General features: G+C 39.5%; 1 non-coding gene across 1 annotated transcript; it reads right to left on the bottom strand.

Annotated features, from left to right (window-relative positions):
* Positions 1-7,044: 7,044 nt before the first annotated feature.
* On the bottom strand, positions 7,045-7,116 carry TRNAC-ACA (transfer RNA cysteine (anticodon ACA)). The gene has a single exon. It is a non-coding gene; the product is annotated as a tRNA-Cys (tRNA).
* Positions 7,117-7,441: the final 325 nt, after the last annotated feature.

The following is a 7,441-nucleotide window of genomic DNA, read 5'->3' on the forward strand; positions in this document are numbered from 1 at the left end:
CCAGGAGTGGAGAGTGTGGTGGAGTGAGAATTGGGTGAAAGCATTCAAAAGGTACAAACTAGGTACATTATAGAATAAATAAAATAAAAAGTACTAGGGATATAATGTAGAACACAATGAATATAATTAACACTCCTGTTAATTCATTATATTTAAAGAAAATTCTTAAAGAGATGGGAATACCAGAACTCCTTACCTGCCTCCTGAGAAACCTGTATGCAGGTCAAGAAGCAACAGTTAGAACTAGATATGGAACAACAGACTGGTTCCAAATTGGGAAAGGAGTACGTCAAGGCTGTATATTGTCACCCTGCTTATTTAAATTATATGCAGAGTACATCATGCAAAATGCAGGATGGATGAAGCCCAAGCTAGAATCAAGATTGCTGGGAGAAATATCAATAACCTCAGATATGCAGATGACACCACCCTTATGGCAGAAGGTGAAGAAGAACTAAAGAGCCTCTTGCTGAAAGTGAAAGAGGAGACTGAAAAACCTGGCTTAAAGCTCAACATTCAGAAAACTAAGATCATGGCATCTGGTCCCATCACTCCATGGCAAATAGATGGGGAAACAATGGAAACAGTGACAGACTTTATTTTCTTGGACAAAATCACTGCAGATGGTGACTGCAGACATGAAATTAAAAGATGTTTGCTCCTTGGAAGAAAAGCTATGACCAACCTAGATAGCATATTAAAAGGCAGAGACGTTACTTTGCCAACAAAGGTCTGTCTAGTTAAGCTATGGTTTTTTCAGTAGTCATGTATGGATGTGAGAGGTGGACCATACAGAAGGCTAAACACCGAAGAACTGATGCCTTTGAACTGTGACATTGGAGAAGACTCTTGAGACTCCCTTGGACTGCAAGGAGATCAAACCAGTCAACCCTAGAGGAAATCAATCTTGAATATTCATTGGAAGAACTGATGCTTTAGCTGAAGCTCCAATACGCTGGCCACCTGATGCAAAGAGCCAACTCATTAGAAAATATCCTGATGGTGGGAGAGATAGAAGGCAGGAGGAGAAGGGGATGACAGTGGACGAGATGGTTAGATGGCATCACCGACTCAGTGGACATGAGTTTGAGCAAGCTCTGGGAGATGGTGAAGGACAGGGAAGGCTAGCGCACTGCAGTCCCTGGGACAGCACAAGTTGGACACGACTGAGGGACTGAACAACACTGCTGTTTGTTGTAGATCCACATTGTTAAGAGTTCTCATCACAAGTAAAAAGCTTCCCTATTTCTTCAGCTTTGTGTCTTTATGAAATAATGGCTATTCATTAAAATTGCTGTTGTAATCATTTAATGGTGTATGTAAGTCAAATGATTATACTGTACACCTTAAATTTATACAGTCCTGTACATCAGTTATATTTCAATAAAACCGTGGAGAGAACTTTTCAACATTAAAAAAGGATGTTTTCATCATAGTACACAACCTTAAGTTGGAATTACACGAAGGAATTTGTTTCATACTATTTTTTTAAATAATTAAATATTTTATCATTATGTATATAAAAAGCGAAATCTGTTGGCCTACTGTCCTCTTTGGCAATCAACTAATGCAAATTACTGAATGAAAAAAAAAAAAGTATCAGTTGCTGAGAGGAGCATTGGCAAATCCCAAGGGCTTAGTGATGACTTCAGCCTCTGAAGTTTGAGGCAGACACCAGAGCAAAGCTCCCTTCATCTCTTAAGTTGTTTGAGTGCTACAGCAACTGCAGCCTCAAGGACTTGAGAGTGAGGCGTGTTTTACGGCACAGAATATGGTCTATCTTGAATCAAGCCCTGAGCCTTTGGAGTGGAAGCACTGACTCCAAGACCCTGGACTACCAGAGAACTCCAGAACTAACCCTAGGGAGTATCAGATAGTGAGAACTCACAGAAAGGAAACCACTTGAATACAAGACCTGGCCTCACCCAGCCACCAGTAGCACCCTGTGCAGGACGCCTCATCTAAACAACAAACAAACAAAAGCATAAACCCAGTCATCAGCAGACAGGAGTGCCCCCTCACTCAGCCTGTACCACCTCACGCAGCCTGTACCACCTCACGCAGCCTGTACCACCAGAGGAAAGACAAACAAACAAACAAACAAAAACTCAGCACAAATCTCACCCCATACAAAGCTCACACAAACACTGGACCAAACTTAGGAGGGCAGAAACCAAAAGGAAGAAAGAATTGAACTTTGAAACCTCGGATAAGGAGACATCGAACACAATAAGTTTTAAAAAATAATGAAAAGGCAGAGAAATACTACACAAATGAAGAAACAAACTAGAAATACAGAACTCCAAATAAATGAAGAGGAAACAGGCAAACTCCCTGAGAAAGAATTCAGAATAATGACAGTAAAGATGATCAAACACCTTGAAAACAAAATGGAAAAAATGCAAGAATCAATTAACAAAGACCTAGAAGAATTAAAGAATAAACATACAGAGACAAACAACACAATTACTGAGATTGAAAATACTCTAGAAGGAATCAATAGCAGACTATCTGAATGAGTGAAACAAATCAGTGAGCTGGACGATAAACTGGTGGAAATAACTTCTGAAGAGCAGAATAAAGTAAAAGAATGAAAGGAACTGAGGATAGTCTCAGAGACCTCTGGAACAATATCAAATGCAGCAACATTTGAATAATTGGGGTCCCAGAAGAAGAGGAAAAGAAAGGGTATGAGAAATTTTTTGAGGAGATTATAGTTGAAAATTTCCCCAACATGGAAAAGGAAATAGTCAATCAAGTCCATGAGGCATAGAGAGTCCCATATAGGATAAACCCAAGGAGAAACACGCCAAGACACACCAATCAAACTAACAAAGACTGAACACAAAGAAAGAATATTAAAAGCAGCAAGGGAGAAGCAAAAAGTAACATACAAGGGAAACCCCATATGCTTAACAGCTGATCTTTCAGCAGAGGGACTGGCAGGATATATTTAAAGTACTGAAAGGGAAAAATCTACAATCAAGATTACTGTACCCGGCAAGGATCTCATTCAGAGTTGATGGAGAAATCAAAAGCTTATCAACCAAGCAAAAGTTAAGAGAATTCACTACCACCAAATCAACTTTACAACAAATGTTAAAGGGACTTATATAACCAAGAAATACAAGAGAAGAAAAAAGATCTATAAAATCAACCCCAGTTAAGAAAATGAAAATAGGAACATATACATCAATAATTACTTTAAATATAAGTGGATTAAATGCTGCAACCAAAAGACACAGACTGGCTGAATGGATAAAAAAAAAAAAGACCCATATATATGCTGTCTACAAGAAACCCCACTTCAGACCTCAAGACACATACAGGCTGAAAGTGAGAGGATGGAAAAATATATTCCATGCAAATAGGAAGCAAGAGAAAGCTGGAGTAGCAATCTTCTATCAGACAAAATAGACCTTAAAGAAGATTACAAGAGATAAGGAAGGACACTACATAATGATCAAGAGATCAATCCAAGAGGAAGACATAACAATTGTAAACATCTATGCATCCAACATAGGAACACCGCAATACATAAGACAAACACTAACAGACATAGAAGGAGAAACTGACAGGAACACAATAATAGGAGGAGACTTTAACACCCCACTCACACTAATGGACAGATCATCAAACAGAAAATTAATAAGGAAACACAAGTCTTAAATGATACATTACATGAGATGCATCTCACTGATATCTTCAGGATATTCCATCCAAAGCAGAAGAATACACCTTCTTCTCAAGTGCACATGGAATATTCTGCAAGATAGACCACATCTTGGGTCACAGATCAAACCTCAGTAAATTTAAGAAAATTGAAATCATAACATGCATCTTCTCTGACCACAATGCTATGAGACTTGATATCAATTATAAGAAAAAACTGTAAGAAACACAAACACCTGGAGACTAAACAACACATTTCTAAATAACTACCAGGTTACTGAAGAAATCGAAAGGGAAATCAAAAAATTTCTAGAAACAAATGACAATGAAAACACAATTCAAAACCTATGGGATGCAGCAAAAGCAGTTCTCAGAGGGAAGTTTACAGCAATACAATCCTACCTAAAGAAACAAGAAATACATCAAATAGACAAGCTAACTTTATACCTAAAACAACTGTTATAGATAAACAGAGTGCCTGATGAACTATGGACAGAGATTTGTGACATTCTACAGGAGACAGGAATCAAGATCATCCCATGGAAAAGAAATGCAAAAAAGCAAAATGGCTGTCTGAGGAGGCCTTACAAAGAGCTGTGAAAAGAAGAGAAGCGAAAAGCAAAGGAGAAAAAGAAAGACATACCCATTTGAATGCAGAGTTCCAAAGAAGAGCAAGGAGAGATAAGAAAGCCTTCTTCAGCGATCAATGCAAATAGAGGAAAACAATAGAATTGGAAAGACTAGAGATCTTTTCAAGAAAATCAGAGATACCAAGGGGTCATTTCATGCAAAGATGGGCACAAGAAAGGACAGAAATGGTATGGACCTAACAGAAGCAGAAGATATTAAGAAGAGGTGGCAAGAATACACAGAAGAACTGTACAAAAAAGATCTTCACGACCCAGATAATCACGAAGGTGTGATCACTCACTCACCTAGAGCCAGACATCCTGGAATGTGAAGTCAGGTGGGCCTTAGGATGCATCACTATGAACAAAGCTAGTGGAGGTGATGGAATTCCAGGTGAGCTCTTTCAAATCCTGAAAGATGATGCCGTGGAAGTGCTGCACTCAATATGCCAGAAAATTTGAAAACTTAGCTGTGGCCACAGGGCTGGAAAAGGCCAGTTTTCATTCCAATCCCAAAGAAAGGTAATGCCAAAGAATGCTCAAACTATTGCACAGTTGCACTCATCTCACACCCTAGTAAAGTAATGCTCAAAATTCTCCAAGCCAGGCTTCAGCAATATGTGAACCGTGAACTTGCAGATGTTCAAGCTGGATTTAGAAAAGCCAGAGGAACCAGAGATCAAATTGCCAACATCTGCTGGATCATTGATAAAGCAAGAGAGTTCTAGAAAAACATGCATTTCTGCTTTATTGACTACGTCAAAGCCTTTGAGTGTGTGAATCACAAAAAAACTGGAAAATTCTGACAGAGATGGGAATACCAGACCACCTGACCTGCCTCTTGAGAAACCTGTATGCAGGTCGGGAAGCAACAGTTAGAACTGGACATGGAACAACAGACCGGTTCCAAATAGGAAAAGGAGTACATCAAGGCTGTATATTGTCACCCTGCTTATTTAACTTATATGCAGAGTACATCATGAGAAATGCTGGGCTGGAAGAAACACAAGCTGGAATCAAGACTGCCGGGAGAAATATCAATAACCTCAAATGTGCAGATGACACCACCCTTATGGCAGAAAGTGAAGAGAAACTGAAAAGCCTCTTGATGAAAGTGAAAGAGGAGAGTGAAAAAGTTGGCTTAAAGCTCAATATTCAGAAAACTAAGATCATGGCATCTGGTCCCATCACTCCATGGCAAATAGATGGGGAAACAGTGGAAACAGTGGCTGACTTTATTTTTCTGGGCTCCGAAATCACTGTGGATGTTGATTGCAGCCATGAAATTAAAAGATGCTTGCTCCTTGGAAGGAAAGTTATGACCAACCTAGACAGCATATTAAAAAGAAGAGACATTACTTTGCCAACAAAGGTCCATCTAGTCAAGTCTATGGTTTTTCCAGTGGTCATGTATGAATGTGAGAGTTAGAATATAAAGAAAGTTGAGCACTGAAGAATTGATGCTTTTGAACTGTGGTGTTGGAGAAGACTCGAGAGTCCCTTGGACTGCAGGGAGACCCAACCAGTCCATCCTAAAGGAGATCAGTCCTGGGGCATTCATTGGAGGGACTGATGTTGAAACTGAAACTCCAATACTCTGGCCACCTGATGTGAATAGCTGACTCATTGGAAAAGACCCTGATGCTGGGAGGGATTGAGGGCAGGAGGAGAAGGGGACAACAGAGGATGAGATGGTTGGATGGCATCACTGGCTCAATGGACATGGGTTTGGGTGGACTCCAGGAGTTGGTGATGGACAGGGACGCCTGGCGTGCTGCGGTTCATGGGGTTGCAAAGAGTCAAACCTGACTGAACTGTACTGAACGGAACTGAATCAAGGAAAAAGAGAGAAGAATCAAATCAACAAAATCAAAAATGAAAAAGAAGAGTTTACAGCAGACAGTGCAGAAATATAAAAGATTATAAAAGACTATTATGAATAGCTATATGGCAGTAAGTGGGTAACCTGGAAGAAATTGACAGATTCTTAGAAAAGTTCAATGTTCCAAGACTGAACCAGGCAGGAAGATATAGAAATCATGAACAACCCAATTGCAAGCAGTGAAATTGAAGCTGTGATCAAAACTCTCCCAAAAAACAAAAGTCCAGAATCAGATGGCTTCACAGGAGAATTCTATCAAACATTTAGAGAAGAGTTAATGCCTATCCTTCTAAAACACTTTCAAAAATTGCAGAGGAAGGAACACTTCCAAACTCATTCTACAGGATCACCATCACCCTGATACCAAAATCAGACAAAGACAACACAGAAAAAGAAAACTATAGGCCAATATCACTGAGGAACATAGATGCAAAAATTCTCAACAATATTTTAACAAACTGAATTCAGCAACACATCAAAAAGCTCCAACATCATGATCAAGTTGGGTTTGTTCCAGCAATGCAAGGATTCTTCAATATATCAAAATCAATCAATATGATACAACATATTAACATATTGAAAGATTAAAACCCATATGAGCACCTCAATAGATGCAGAAAAAGCCTTGGACAAAATCAGCACCCATTTATGATTAAGACTCTTCAAAAGATGGGCATAGAAGGACCCTACCTCAACACAGTAAAGGCCATATATGATAGATAGAAAGAAAGAAAGTGAAGTCACTCAGTGGTGTCCAACTCTTTGCGACCCCATGGACTGTAGCCTACCAGGCTCCTCCATCCATGGGATTTTCCAGGCAAGAATACTGGAGTGGGTTACCATTTCCTTCTCCAGGAGATCTTCCCTACCCAGGGTTTGAACCTGGGTCTCCAACATTGTAGGCAGATGCTTTACCATCTGAGCCACCAGGGAAGTCTCATAAATGATAAGCCTGCAGCAAACATTATTCTCAGTGGTGAAACACTGAAAGCATTCCCCTAAGATCAGGAACCAGACAAGGGTGTCCACTTTCACCGCTATCATTCAACATAGTTCTGGAAGTCCTAGCTTTGGCAATCAGAAGAAAAAGAAATAAAAGGAATCCAGATCAGAAAAGAAGAAGTAAATCTCTCACTGTTTGCAGATGACATGATACTGTACATAGAAAACCCTAAAGTTAGTATCAGAAAATAAGTAGAGCTAATCAGTGAATTTAGCAAAAGTTGCAGGATACAAAATCAATACACAGAAATCATCT

The sequence above is a fragment of the Dama dama genome, chromosome 17 (assembly GCF_033118175.1).
Source record: "Dama dama isolate Ldn47 chromosome 17, ASM3311817v1, whole genome shotgun sequence".
In the NCBI taxonomy this organism is placed as follows: domain Eukaryota; kingdom Metazoa; phylum Chordata; class Mammalia; order Artiodactyla; family Cervidae; genus Dama; species Dama dama.